This window comes from Leucoraja erinacea, unplaced genomic scaffold (assembly GCF_028641065.1).
Source record: "Leucoraja erinacea ecotype New England unplaced genomic scaffold, Leri_hhj_1 Leri_116S, whole genome shotgun sequence".
NCBI lineage: Eukaryota > Metazoa > Chordata > Chondrichthyes > Rajiformes > Rajidae > Leucoraja > Leucoraja erinaceus.
Genome location: NW_026575418.1, coordinates 27,139 through 43,033, shown reverse-complemented (window position 1 = coordinate 43,033; position 15,895 = coordinate 27,139). Strand labels below are relative to the sequence as shown.

The 15,895-nt window shown below is 50.1% G+C and overlaps 2 non-coding genes across 2 annotated transcripts; both read left to right on the top strand.

Moving 5' to 3' along the window:
• Nucleotides 1-1,161: 1,161 nt before the first annotated feature.
• Nucleotides 1,162-1,243, top strand: trnal-aag (transfer RNA leucine (anticodon AAG)). Its single transcript has one exon. It is a non-coding gene; the product is annotated as a tRNA-Leu (tRNA).
• Nucleotides 1,244-9,143: 7,900 nt separating this feature from the next.
• Nucleotides 9,144-9,225, top strand: trnal-aag (transfer RNA leucine (anticodon AAG)). Its single transcript has one exon. It is a non-coding gene; the product is annotated as a tRNA-Leu (tRNA).
• Nucleotides 9,226-15,895: the final 6,670 nt, after the last annotated feature.

The following is a 15,895-nucleotide window of genomic DNA, read 5'->3' as shown; positions in this document are numbered from 1 at the left end:
TGCGAAGGGAAACGTGGACCGAAGGCTGCGGACGATGACGACAACCATTATCAGCCTAGCAGTGGAAAGGTTTGGAGAAGTGGAGAAGAAGCCGTCCTGAACACCTTTCACCATGAACCAACGAGCAATGAAGATCCACAAGATCCGGCAGGAGCTGAAGTCCCTCAAGAAGCAGTATGAAGAGGCCAGGGAGGAGCAACGTCTCCCCTTGGCTGAGCTGCGAACCATCCTGAGGAAGAAGCTGATGAACCTCCGTAGAGCTGAGTGGCACCGAAGACGCCGGAAGCAAAGAGCCAGGAAGCGAGCATCCTTCATAGCAGAGAAGAAGCTGTTCCTGGACCTGCTGGTCCGGCAACAGAGAGACCTGTAGCGCCTCACGAATGGTAGGAGGGTAAACAGACTGTGGCTGGGGTGAGAGCAGTCCTTGACGACGCTGCGCGCCCTTCGCAGACATCGCTTGCTTTGGACAGACTCAATGGAGGGGAGTGAGGAACCGGTGATGCGTTGGGCAGTTTTCACCACCCTCCGCAGTGCTTTCCGGTCGGAGTCAGAGCAGTTGCCATACCATACTGTGATACATTGGTAAGGATGCTCTCGATGGTGCAACGGTTGAAGTTCACCAGGACATTCCCGCTCCTCCTTTATTGTTACCTCGGAAGCGCCGTCGTCAGCGGTGAACGCAGATGTAAAGCTCGAATTTATCACCTGCACGATGTCTCAGTATCCATATGCGTTCCCTTTGCTTTTTATGGATTTCACTTCCGCCAGAAGCTAGCTATCCACTATTTATATTCTGTAAAAGATTTTGGGATTGCAATGTATATTAACAACCAATCTTTACAGTCTCAATCCTTCTTTCATATTAATGTTCATCTTCCTCTGGTTCTGTTGCTATGATCTCGGTGACTGGCGAAGGACATTCGAAGACAGCATTTTCCACCTCTGCTCCTCTGTCATCTGTTCGTGCACCGAGGACCAGACTCAGAAATTCAGGATGCATTTAGGCAAGGACACGGGTCATAAAACCGGTGAATAAACAAAGGCACACCTAGACGCAGAAGATGAATCCTTGTACATGTCGCTGCAGTTGCAATGTTGGACAGGGCGCATGGACAAGCTGTCGGTTGAATATTATCTTTATTTGCACAACGGTAACGAAACGGTAGCGTGGCCGAGCGGTCCAAGGCGCTGGATTAAGGCTCCAGTCTCTGAGGAGGCGTGGGTTCGAATCCCACCGCTGCCAACGTCGCATTTTCTTGTTTCTATGCTGTAAGTGGGTTGTGGGGCAATTTCGGGCGGTTGGGATAACTGTAAATGTGGCAACAGTCGGCATGGGCAACAGTTGCATTTAGAAGAATACCGGCCACCAGACTGTCCCGTTTGCATTTTATGCGCTCCAGTATTCTGCTATATATGCTATGTTTGAATAGCGATGTACAGAAGAAGCATGTCGCTTCACAGGGCAGCTGATAGGCTTCTTCATTCGTCCAATGTCGCGGCCCTGCTTCGGAACATTACATCAGCAAACGCTGCTGATCGCCAGCAGAGGGCGGACATGCAACACACGCTCTTTCATTTGTAACTCCTTTTCTTGTGCGTAGTAGATATCGTTCATAAAACAAATCTCGCATTGTATTCCTGCGATGGATGAACGGGTCCACGGCCACATAATCAGATCTTCACTTTTATTTCGGGATGATTATATTTGAATATCTTCACCTGAGTAACTAACGGATAATGCTCATTTCAACTGCAAGTTGAGTATCCCGATTAGGCCGGGAGAAAGCGGCGCCGGTACGGCTTCCGAAACCGTTGGCTTGTGTGGTGAATGTCCTCCCACAGTAGTGTCAGGCCGCAACATGCGAATGATTGTTTTTCAAAGTTTGCAACCAAGTCTTTTGCCCCGATGAATCCTGGGTGCTTCCTCTGCCAGTCTTTACGATAACCACTAATGGATAGCGGCACGTGGAGTCCCGGCGAAGTCATATCAGTTTGTCCTTGATAAAACTGCATCGATAACCACTGTGTTGTACTATTCGTTATGTGTTTTATCTCAGGTTTGGAGTGAGGTGTCTCTGACCACAAGCAAACTCTGACTTTCACGAACAGAGCTCATTCGGAATTCTTAGCGTCCGTATTTATTGCATATTTCCACGTCACCGCTATCCATCTTTCGCTTAACCAGTGGTAAAAACAGTCATTCCTTGCGCATCACATTGCAGATGAAAATAATCTAAGTGTTTGATCACTTGAAATGAGGTATTGCAACTGTGTGTCTGTGGGAGGATTTGGCAGGTGCAATTCCCAAAGTGTGCTTTGAGTTAGAACAGCCGTATTATACATTACTGTTCCTCGTACGGCGTTTGACTGCCTTTCCACCTGACAGCGTAGCAGCACCGTTCCTCCGACGGTGCAGTAAACCCCAGCACCACCATTTCCCCGATATTACAGTATTCACCAGCAACATCGCCAACAGGGCAGTACTCCCCCTGCGGTATCTCTCTATCATGGCGGTATTCCCCCAGCACCACAGCGATACTCTCCCACACCATCTCTGCGACACTGCTGTACACACTAGTACCATCCGGCACTGAGATACTCTCCCGCAACGCCTCTCCGACACTGCAATATTCCCAGGCACCACTCTCTGTGATATTCTGTAAAACCATCTCTCCGGCAGTGCGGTAATCCTCATCCCGATCTCTGCGCCAATGCATTGCTCCCACAATGCCACCTCTTCGGCATGGCACTATGTGCCCAACATCATTTCTCCAATATGGCAGTATGCTTTCATCCCCATCTCTCCAGCAGTACGTTGCTCTCGCAATTCCTCCACGTCATACAGGTATTCCCCCAGCACCATCTATCCGATACTACAAAAGTTTCCCGCATCACAGCTCGCACAGTGCAGTATTCATCATCCGCACCTCTCCGGCAATGCGTTGCTCCCACAGCACCCTCTCCGACAGTGGAAATACTCTCCCGGCGCCATCACTCCTGCAGTGCATTGCTCTCACAACGACATCTATCCGTATTCCTCCAGCACCATGTATCCGACGTGTAATACTCTTCAGCACCATTTGTCACCATTGCTGCCCCAACAGCACCTTTAAGACGGTACAGCATTCCCTCAGCATCAACAGTGCATTGCTGCTAAGGCACCAACTCTCCCAGTGCGTTTCTACACAGGCAACATATTTCCGACAGTGCACTATTCCCCAGCACCATCTCTCCAACAGTGTTGCTGCCCCCAAACGCATCTGTCCGACGGTGCAATATTCCCCACGTATCCGTACGTTCATTGTTCCGGAAGCATTTGCCTTATCGACCATTTACTCTGCCAATATTTAAACCATCCCTTAATCGGGCGAACACGTGAATATTGAACCCACTGCTAGTGTTCAGCTGGACGCAGCGGTGGCTTTTATCGAGAACAATAATAATGCGAAGGTAAGTTAACATATAATATGCTGCAACTTTAATTCTGCCTTCCACATTGTGGCCTGACCTGCTGCGTTTCCGGCATTTACTCCCTTTTCGGTCAGACGTCACCAACCACAGTTACATTTCGAATAATGCAATTGCTTCATCCACATTGCAAAATAACAAGGTATCATTGCTGAATTTTGCAATGTCTTTTGGCCAATTTTATATTGAAAGCGCGCTGTCTATTCACCTGTCTGTTGAACACCGATGCGTGTTAAACATCGAACGTGGAAATGTACTGAATTCCGGAAGGAACAACCAAACTCGCTACAAACACTATGGTGATAAAAATCCAACAGACCTTTGTGACCCCCGACGTGATACCGCAAGGAACCTTCTGATCTGGAGTCAGACGCGTTACCGTTGCGCCACGACGTCTGTCGGTAATGGGTACCTCGGAGAATATATGTAGCCGAGCCGCCGGAGTGGGTGAGCTGCAAACTAGACTGCATTGCTCACCATGTGGGATGCCCGCCCTATCATTAAGGTATTGTGGTTCCCATGCACAACTCAGGCCGGCGGATGCCAGTCCTTGCCTGGGGAGCCGTTTTCTCTTTACCGCTTCGGCCACATACCGCGGACGCTCATGTTCCTGATATTGTTTCTCAGCTTAGGTAGACACAAATGCTGGAGCAACTCAGCGCGCGAGGCAGCATCTATGGAGCGAAGATGTCTGAAGAAGGGTCTCGACCCGAAACATCACCGATTGCATCGCTCCATACATGCTGCCTCACCCGCTGAGTTTCTCCAACATTTTTGTCTGCCTTCCAGTATCTGCAGTTCTTTCTTAAACTTGTTTCTCAGCGTGATCTTTGTTTAGTTTGCGGTGTGCGATTTAATCCGCCCATCGGCCCCCAGTACTTTATTTATCCTGCTCCTTGGCTGAGGGTTTAAGCACCGTGTTTATTCTTGTCTATATTTACGATTGTGATTAAAATGTGTGTGGGAAAGAACTTCAGATGCTGGATTACACCGAAGAGAGACACAAAAAGCTTCAGTAACTCAGCGGGTCAGGCAACATCTCTGCATTGGATGAATGTGTGACGTTCCTGGTCCAGACCCTTCTTCAGGATGAATCAGGTGAGAGGGAATCACAGAGATAATATATTAAAAGAAACGGAGCTAAAGCAAAATTAAAAGAAACGGAGATAAAGCAAAATTTTGTTCGGCATGGACTTGTAGGGCCGAGATGGCCTGTTTCCGTGCTGTAATTGTTATATGGTTATATGGTTATATGGTTATATGGTGAGCTGGGAGAAGGTGACAAAAAAACAATCATAGTTGAAATGTAATCAGGAGCACAGTCGGACTGCTCGGAGAACTGGGAAGTGGAGGGATGGAGAGGGGAGCAAGAGTTATTTGAAGTTAGACAAGTCCATATTCATACCATTATTCCCCTGTCCCACTTAGAAAACCTGAGCGGAAACCTCTGAAGACTTTGCGCCCCTCCCAAGGTTTCCGTGCGGTTCCTGGAGGTTCCCGGAGGTTTTTGCCAGTCTCCCTACCCGCAACCTGCGGCAATCACCTGCAACCTCCGGGAGCGCACGGAAACCTTGGGAGGGGCGCAAAGTCCCCAGAGGTTTCCGTTCAGGTTTCCTAAGTGGGACAGGGGCATTAGGGTGGAAGTTGCCCAAGCAGAATATGAGGTGCTGTTTCTCCAATCCAAAGAACAGAAAGATCCGTTTGGGAATGGGAGGTGGAGTTAAAGTGTTCAGCAACCGGGTGATAGGTAGGATTCGACCCCCATCTCCTGCTGGTGCCGGCGCATCGCGGCCAGGGTGGATCTCAGTGCCCGGTAGGAGAATTGTTGGGTATGGCAGTGAATAGCCTGTCGGTACCGATGGTACGGCTGGGGTCCGAACTGGGAGGTAGGGAACTGGAGCTGGAAGCCATGAGGTATGAGATGGAGGCGCGGGTATGCCCCGAGGAAGCAGATGTGGCTGTGGTATCTATTCTGGGTAAGGATGTGGTCATAGAGTTGGAGGGCAGGGGGGGGGATCACAGAGAGGGGGCAGTTGGAGAGGAGGTTGTGAACTGCACTAGGCCTGAAGCCACCACGCTGCTAACTCCCATTCCCCGGAGAGAGGAGGAGAACTTTGAACAGAGATTGATGCGGCCACTACGGAGAGTGCTAACCATCACGGCTACACACTGCAACTGTGCACTAATTGCACTACTAAGCCTATATACTGATGTTCAATTATGCTCTCTTTGCCACATATGCAACTGCACAATGAAATTGTTTTTCCTTACATTACGCATGGTAGCGATCGCATTTGTGGTCCCATTATTCAAAGTCCACCCACCGCCGCTCGGTTACTAATGTTAAACCAGCGGCGCACATGCCTGGCCACGGCTCCACATTGAATTTTGAACATGTGATCTCATTGTATGTCTATCATTGCTGCCTTGCGGGGAAACCAAGACAATAAGTTGTTCAGTTTGTTCGGGTAAAATCTCGGGTACGAGGAGAGATAACTTTTCAGATTCTGCCATTTTATCCAACAGCTCAGTGATATCAACTATCATGCACCTCTTCAGATTCAGATTTAGATTCAGATTCAATCTTTATTGTCCTTGTTCAGTGTAAAGTCCAGAGACAACGAAATGCAGTTAGCATCTCACCCAGAAGAGCGAGCATAGAATAATGAGCAATTAATATATATACGTACATACAGTAGTAGTATTGGATTTTTTTCTGGAGGAAAGATCGTGTCGGGGGGGGGGGGGGGGGGGGGGGGGGGGGGCTGCACATCACCAAGGTGCAGAGAGCTAAGTTGTGTAACAGCCGCAGAGAAGAAGCTGTTCTTGGACCTGTAGCGCCTCACGAATGGTAGGAGGGTAAACAGACTGTGGCTGGGGTGAGAGCAGTCCTTGACGATGCTGCGCGCCCTTCGCAGACATCGCTTGCTTTGGACAGACTCAATGGAGGGGAGTGAGAAACCGGTGGTGCGTTGGGCAGTTTTCACCACCCTCTGCAGTGCTTTCCGGTCGGAGTCACAGCAGTTGCCATACCATACTGTGATACAGTTGGCAAGGATGCTCTAGATGGTGCAACGGTTGAAGTTCACCATGACATTCCCGCTCCTCCTTTATTGTTACCCTGGAAGCGCCGTCGTCAGCGGTGAACGCAGATGTAAAGCTCGCATTTATCACCTTCACGATGTCTCAGTATCCATATGCGTTCCCTTTGCTTTTTATGGATTTCACTTCCGCCAGAAGCTAGCTATCCACTATTTATATTCTGTAAAATATTTTGGGATTGCAATGTATATTAACAACCAATCTTTACAGTCTCAATCCTTCTTTCATATTAATGTTCATCTTCCTCTGGTTCTGTTGCTATGATCTCGGTGACTGGCGAAGGACATTCGAAGACTCTAACGTGTATAGCTTGGACCCAATAGCAGCACAGAATCAGGCAGGTATAATTGGCAATGAACGTTATTACGATACTGTAACACAGAGTAGTAACACAGGAATGGGTACACCGTACTCACACAGAGGCTTAGGATTGAGCAAGGGTTCCGGAGATGGGCAGGCAGGAGACGTAGTCGGGGTAGTGGAAGGTCCGGTAACCAGGAGATCCAACACACGATGCAAACAAACCAGCGAGGGACAGACGAAAGGAGAGTCGAAGCCAGGCAGGAAGTCGAGGAGCCGTTGCAGGGACACACCAAACAGCCCAGGAGAGAGGCAGACAGAAATCAGGAGGTACGGGACGAAGGCCGTTGTCGGGGACAGAAGGCTGAGGTGCTATTCGGGAAGACGACAGGACGGAATGGTCAGGGGCAGTCAGGTTCGAATCCGTGTAGGCAGTCGGGAAATCGCTGGAGAGTCTTGCATGAATGCTGAGAACAATCTGGCACTGTGTGAACGGTGAGGAGAGTCTATATACCGGGTTAATGGGTGATCAGAGGCAACTGAGTGCAACAGGTGAGGAGAGTTGGGCTGATGAGAGGGGAGTGGCCTACAGGGAGGAGGTCCAGCACTTAGCAGCATGGTGCGCTGACAACAACCTGGCACTTAACTCCAAGAAGACCAAGGAGCTCATTGTAGACTTCAGGAAGTCCAGAGGCGGCACGCACACCCCCATCCACATTAACGGGACGGAGGTGGAACGTGTTTCTAGCTTCAGGTTCCTGGGAGTCAACATCTCCGATGACCTCTCTTGGACCCACAATACCTCTACTCTGATCAAGAAGGCTCATCAGCGTCTCTTCTTCCTGAGGAGACTGAAGAAGGTCCATCTGTCTCCTCAGATCCTGGTGAACTTCTACCGCTGCACCATCTCTGTACTGTACACTGACAATGACAATTAAAATTGAATCTGAATCTGAATCTGAATCTGAATCGAGAGCATCGAGAGAGAGGGTGGTGAAAATTGCCCAACGCATCACCGGTTCCACGCTCCCCTCCATTGAGTCTGTCCAAAGCAAGCGCTGTCTGCGGAGGGCGCTCAGCATCGCCAAGGACTGCTCTCACCCCAACCATGGACTGTTTACCCTCCTACCATCCGGGAGGCGCTACAGGTCTCTCCGTTGCCGAACCAGCAGGTCGAGGAACAGCTTCTTTCCGGCGGCTGTCACTCTACTAAACAACGTACCTCGGTGACTGCCAATCACCCACCCCCCCCCCCCCCCCCCCCCCCCCCCCCCCCCCCCCCCCCCCCCCCCCCACCCCCCCCCCCCCACCCCCCCCCCCCCCCCCCCCCCCCCCCCCCCCCCCCCCCCCCCCCCCCCCCCCCCCCCCCCCCCACCCCCCCCCCCCCCCCCCCCCCCCCCCCCCCCCCCCCCCCCCCCCCCCCCCCCCCCCCCCCCCCCCCCCCCCCCCCCCCCCCCCCCCCCCCCCCCCCCGGACACTTATTTTTTTTTTTAATTCAAATCGTTTGCTATGTCGCTCTTCAAGGGAGATGCTAAATGCATTTCGTTGTCTCTGTACTGTACACTGACAATGACAATTAAAATTGAATCTGAATCTGAATCTGAATCTGAGTGGCAGGCAGGCAGGTGAGGAGAAGGAGGGACCGGTGGAAAAGTACTGGGATGTGAAGTGGATGAGAATGAGGAGAGGACGGACTTTGACAGACCCCCCCCCCCCCCCCCCCCCCCCCCCCCCCCACCTCAAGGCACGGCTCCTGACGTCCCTAAACAAAAAAAAAAACAAACAATAAACAAAATAAACCCAATCCCACGCAGAGTTGGGTGGGAGGAAGGGGACCGGAGGAAGGCGAATATTCATCCGAGACATCCATGTCCGCATCCTCCTCCATGGCATCAGAGGAAAGCTCCGTCTCGTCGTCACTGGGCGCCTCAGACGGCAGAGGGGGCAGAGTCTCAGGGGCGGCGACCCCTCTAGGAGTGGCGGACTTGGACAGCTGGTCGGGATGACGGAATGAGGAGAGGGCAGACTGTGACAAAGACAACACTTTCCACCTCTGCTCCTCTGTCATCTGTTCGTGCACCGAGGAACCAGACTCAGAAATTCAGGATGCATTTAGGCAAGGACACGGGTCATAAAACCGGTGAATAAATAAAGGCACAACTAGACGCAGAAGATGAATCCTTGAACATGTCGCTGCAGTTGCAATGTTGGACAGGGCGCATGGACTAGCTGTCGGTTGAATATTATCTTTATTTGCACAACGGTAACGAAACGGTAGCGTGGCCGAGCGGTCCAAGGCGCTGGATTAAGGCTCCAGTCTCTCCGGAGGCGTGGGTTCGAATCCCACCGCTGCCAACGTCGCATTTTCTTGTTTCTATGCTGCAAGTGGGTTATGGGGCAATCTCGGGCAGTTGGGACAACTGTAAATGTGGTAACGGTCGGCATGGGCAACAGTTGCATTTAGAAGAATACCGGCCACCATACTGTCCCGTTTGCATTTTATGCGCTCCAGTCTTCTGCTATATATGCTATGTTTGAATAGCGATGTACAGAAGAAGCATGTCGCTTCACAGGGCAGCTGATAGGCTTCTTCATTCGTCCAATGTCGCGGCCCTGCTTCGGAACATTACATCAGCAAACGCTGCTGATCGCCAGCAGAGGGCGCACATACAACACACGCTCTTTCATTTGTAACTCCTTTTCTTGTGCGTAATAGATATCGTTCATAAAACAAATCTCGCATTGTATTCCTGCGATGGATGAACGGGTCCACGTCCACATAATCAGATCTTCACTTTTCTTTCGGGATGATTATATTTGCATATCTTCACCTGAGTAACTAACGGATAATGCTCATTTCAACTGCAAGTTGAGTATCCCGATTAGGCCGGGAGAAAGCGGCGCCGGTACGGCTTCCGAAACCGTTGGCTTGTGTGGTGAATGTCCTCCCACAGTAGTGTCAGGCTGCAACATGCGAATGATTGTTTTTCAAGTTTGCAACCAAGTCTTTGCCTTGATGAATCCTGGGTGCTTCCTCTGCCAGTCTTTACGATAACCACTCTTACGTATCAGAGAAGTCATATCTGCTTGTCCTTGATAAAACTGCATCGATAACCGCTGTGCTGTACTATTCGTGATGTGTTTTATCTCAGGTTTGGAGTGAGGTGTCCCTGACCACAAGCAAACTCTGACTATCACGAACAGAGCTCACTCGGAATTCTTAGCGTCCGTATTTATTGCATCTTTCCACGTCACCGCTATCCATCTTTCTCATAACCAGTGGTAAAAACAGCCATTCCTTGCGCATCACATTGCAGATCAAAATAATCAAAGTGTTTGATCACTTGAAAGTTGTAGATTGTTACAACGAGCGAAACAGGGGGCGCTTTCAGTCTTAATGGCTGTGAGGCGACATTCACACAAATGAGGTATTGCAACTGTGTGTCTGTGGGAGGATTTGGCAGGTGCAATCCCCAAAGTGTGCTTTGAGTTAGAACAGCCGTATTATACATTACTGTTCCTCGTACGGCGTCTGACTGCCTTTCCACCTGACAGCGTAGCAGCACCGTTCCTCCGACGGTGCAGTAAACCCCAGCACCATTTCCCCGATATTACAGTATTCACCAGCAACATCCCCAACAGGCCAGTACTCCCCCTGCGGTATATCTCCATCATGGCAGTATTCCCCCAGCACAACAGCGATACTCTCCCACACCACCTCTGCGACACTGCTGTACAAACTAGTACCATCCGGCACTGAGATACTCTCCCGCAACGCCTCTCCGACACTGCAATATTCCCAGGCAACACGTCTCTGTGATACTCTGTCAAACCACCTCTCCGGCAGTGCGGTAATCCTCATCCCGATCTCTCCGCCAATGCATTGCTCCCACAATGCCACCTCTTCGTCATGGCACTATGTACCCAACATCATTTCTCCAACATGGCAGTATGCCTTTATCCCCATCTCTCCAGCAGTACGTTGCTCCCGCAATTTCTCCACGTCATACAGGTATTCCCCCAGCACCATCTATCCGATACTACAAAAGTTTCCCGCATCACAGCTCGCACACAGTGCAGTATTCATCATCCGCACCTCTCCGGCAATGCGTTGCCCCCACAGCACCCTCTCCGACAGTGGAAATACTCTCCCGGCGCCATCACCCCTGCAGTGCATTGCTCTCACAACGACATCTATCCGTATTCCTCGAGCACCATGTATCCGACGTGTAATACTCTTCAGCACCATTTGTCAGACAGTACATTGCTGCCCCAACGGCACCTTTAAAACGGTACAGTATTCCCTCAGCATCAACAGTGCATTGCTGCCAAGGCAACAACTCTCCCAGTGCGTTTCTACACTGGCAACATATTTCCGACAGTGCACTATTCCCCAGCACCATCTCTCCAACAATGTTGCTGCCCCCAAACGCATCTGTCCGACGGTGCAATATTCCCCACGTATCCGTACGTTCATTGTTCCGGAATCCTTTGCCTTATCGACCATTTACTCTGTCAATCTTTAAACCATCCGTTAATCGGGCGAACACGTGAATATTGAACCCATTGTTAGTGGTCAGCGGGGCACGGCGGCGGCTTTTATCGAGAACAATAATAATGCAAAGGTAAGTTAACATATAATATGCTGCAACTTTAATTCTGCCTTCCACACTGTGGCCTGAGCTGCTTAGTTTCCGGCATTTACTCCCTTTTCGGTCAGACGTCACCAACCACAGTTACATTTCGAATAATGCAATTGCTTCATCCACATTGCAAAATAACATGGTATCATTGCTGAATTTTTCAATGTCTATTGGCCAATTTTATATTGAATGGGCGCTGTCTGTTGGACACCGATGCGTGTCCATCGAACGGGGAAATGTACTGAATTCCGGATGGAACAACCAAACTCGCCCAAAACGCTATGGTGATAAAATCCAACAGACGTTTGTGACCCCGGACGTGATTCCTCAAGGAACCTTCTGATCTGGGGTCAGACGCGTTACCGTTGCGCCACGACGTCTGTCGGTAATGGGTACCTCAGAGAATATATGTAGCCGAGCCGCCGGAGTGGGTGAGGTGCAACGAGACTGCATTGCTCACTACGTGGGATGCCCGCCCTATCATTAAGGTATTGTGGTTCCCATGCACAGCTCAGGCCGACGGATGCCAGTCCTTGCCTGGGGAGCCGTTTTCTCTTTACCGCTTCGGCCACTTACCGCGGACGCTCATGCTCCTGATATTGTTTCTCAGCTTAGGTAGACACAAATGCTCGAGCAACTCAGCGCGTGAGGCAGCATCTATGGAGCGAAGACATCTGAAGGACGGTCTCGACCCGAAACATCACCGATTACTTCGCTCCATAGATGCTGCCTCACCCGCTGAGTTTCTCCAACGTTTTTGTCTACCTTCCAGTATCTGCAGTTCTTCCTTAAACTTGTTTCTCAGCGTGATCTTTGTTTAGTTTGCGGTGTGCGATTTAATCCGCCCATCGGCCCCCAGTACTTTATTTATCCTGCTCCTTGGCTGAGGGTTTAAGCACCGTTGTTTATTCTTGTCTATATTTACGATTGTGATTATGTGTGTGGGAAAGAACTTCAGATGCTGGATTACACCGAAGAGAGACACAAAAAGCTTGAGTAACTCAGCGGGGCAGGCGACATCTCTGTATTGAATGAATGTGTGACGTCCCTGGCCCAGACCCTTCTTCAGAATGAATCAGATGGGAGGGAATCACAGAGATAATAGATTAAAAGAAACGGAGATAATGCAAAATTGTGAGCTGGGAGAAGGTGACAAAAAATCAATCATAGTTAAAATGTAATCAGGAGCACAGTCGTACTGCTCGGAGAACTGGGAAGTGGAGGGATGGAGAGGGGAGCAAGAGTTATTTGAAGTTAGACAAGTCCATATTCATACCATTATGCCCCTGTCCCACTTAGAAAACCTGAGCGGAAACCTCTGAAGACTTTGCGCCCCACCGAAGGTTTCAGTCACCTTACCCGCAACTTGCGGCAACGACCTGCAACCTCCGGGAGCGCACGGAAACCTTGGGAGGGGCGCAAAGTCCCCAGAGGTTTCCGTTCTGGTTTCCTAAGTGGGACAGGGGCATTAGGGTGGAAGTTGCCCAAGCAGAATATGAGGTGCTGTTTCTCCAATCCAAAGAACAGAAAGGTCCGTTTGGGAATGGGAGGTGGAGTTAAAGTGTTCAGCAACCGGGTGATAGGTAGGATTCATAGAAACATAGAAACATAGAAAATGGATGCAGGAGCAGGCCATTCGGCCCTTCGTGCCTGCACCGCCATTCAATATGATCATGGCTGATCATCCAACTCAGTATCCTGTACCTAGATTTACCTAATCATAGGTTTAACGAGGGGAGGAAAGTTATAATAGAAACTTGAAGTGGGACATTCTTACAAAGAGCGTCGGGTGTGCGGAACGAGCTGCCGGAGGAGGTAGTTGAGACAAGTACTATCATAATATTTAAGAGACATTTAGACAGGTACATGGATAGGATAGGTATAGAGAGATATGCTAAATGCAGGCAGGTGGGACTAGTGTAGATTAGACATGTTGGCTGGTGTGGGCAAGTTGTGCGTCACACACAATAACTACCCCCCCCCCCCCCGCACTCATGTTAATTACCTCCCCTTGATATTATATTAATATTATTAATTTGCTCCTTTTACTCCATAACCACCCTATTTACTGATGCATAGCTCCTAACTAGTCACAGCTAGAGAGGGGGGGGGGTAGAGAGAGAGGGCAGAGAGAGAAGGGGCAGAGACACAGAGAGAGGGGCAAGAGGGAGAGGGGGTGGCGAGGAGGAGAAGGGGGAGGGTGGGTGAGAGGGGAAAGGTGCGGGTGGAGGGGAGGAGAGAGAGAGGGTGAGAGTGAGAGGGATAGAGAGGGGGGGGAGGTTGAGGGGAGGGGGAGAGGGGAGGGGAGAGGTGAGGGGAGAGGGAGAGGTGAGGGGAGGGGGAGAGGTGGGGAGCAGGGAGGGTGGATGGGAGGGGTGGGGGTGAGTGGAGGGGTGGGTGTTTAGGGGAGGGACGGTGGGGGAGGGGATGGAGGGGAGGAGTGGGAGAAAAATATGGGAGAAAGAGAGAGGAGGGTGAGTAATCTATCCAGTATTTCTTCATATGAAAGATCTGACATCCCAGGAATCAGTCTGGTGAACCTTCTCTGTGGCAAGAATGTATTTCCTCAGATTAGGAGACCAAAACCGTGTGCAATACTCCAGGTGTGGTCTCACCAAGACCCTGTACAACTGCAGTAGAACCTCCCTGCTCCTATACTCAAATCCTTTTGCTATGAATGCTAACATACCATTCGCTTTCTTCACTGCCTGCTGCGCCTGCATGCCTACTTTCAATGACTGGTGTACCATGACACCCAGGTCTCGTTGCATCTCCCCTTTTCCTAATCGGCCACCATTCAGAAAATAGTCTACTTTCCTGCTTTTGCCACCAAAGTTGATAACCTCCCATTTATCCACATTATACTGCATCTGCCATGCATTTTCCCACTCACCCAACCTATCCAAATAGAGATCGGAAGAGTTGGCGAGTGGTGGTGTCACGTTGGAGGTTGGCAGACGGCCCATTATCTTATCAAATGTCAGTCCCACACTCCCTGGAATTGACCTGGTGATCCTGCTATACTCCCTGAATAGAAAAACTAGCCTTCCTTAATTTAGACCAAAACTGCGCAGAATACTCCAGGTGCGGTCACACCATGGACGTGCACAACTGCAGTGGGATCTCTTTGCTCATATACACAAATCCTCTCGCTATCTATCTTACAGACACAATGAGTTTCTCACAAACATATCTGCTCTCTCACCCCGTCCCCGTCTCAACTTTTCCTCCTCACCTCTGTCCACCGCTATCTCCATCTCGCTTACCTTCTCTCTCCCTCCAATTCCTCCCTTCGCGTCTCCCGTTTTTCACCCTCTCTCAACAATCTGTGATCGCCACCTGCACCACACACACCCACAACTAGTTCCGTCTGATGAAGGGTCCAAACTCAAAACGCATCTATTCTTTTTTTTTTAAAATCAGTGTTACTGCATAACCCGCTGAGTTTACTAGCATATGTTGTGTCTATCTCCGAATAAATCAGCATTTGCAGTTCCTTCCTTCACGTTGGGGACCTCATATAACCGTGAGGGAAGAGACCCGTTATAACTCCGTTATGCTACTGTAAGTATGCATGTCATTATGGCGTTATCGCCAACCAGTGACATTTAACCAAGCTTGACTCTCTTATAGACTCATGAAGGCGGAGGATCATACCGCACGGAAACAGTCGCGACGGCCCAACTTGTCAATGCCGTCCTAAATGCTGATCGACGAGAGAGAGATAGGAGAGAGATAGGAGAGAGAGAGAGAGGAGGAGAGAGAGAGAGAGAGAGAGAGAGAGAGAGAGAGAGAGAGAGAGAGAGAGAGAGAGAGAGAGAGGAGAGAGAGAGAGAGAGGAGAGAGAGAGAGAGAGAGAGAGAGAGAGAGAGAGAGAGAGAGAGAGAGAGAGAGAGAGAGAGAGAGAGAGAGAGGAGGAGGGAGAGAGAGAGAGAGAGAGAGAGAGAGAGAGAGAGAGAGAGAGAGAGAGAGAGAGAGAGAGAGAGAGAGAGAGAGAGAGAGGAGAGATAGACTGACAGACGGATGTTAGCGCAGAGCTGAATATTAGGGAGTTCACCTGGTTTTCTGTGGGAATTAGGGTTGAACATCAGTAACTGGCGAATTGGGTGAAACACCATTAGCTGGGGAATTAAGGGAGAGCATCAGTAAATGGGGAATCAGGCGAGAGCATCATTAACATGGTAATTAAGGGAGAAAACGAGTAACTGGGGAGTTAGGGACATGCATCAGTAACTGGGGAGTTCTGGGAGAGAATCGGTACGTGAGCAATTAGGGGATAGCACCAGTGACCGGATAATGAGGAGCGAGCATCAGTGACTGGAGAATTAGGGGATGGCACCAGTAACTTGGGAAATAGTGTTGATCACCAGTAAATGGATAAT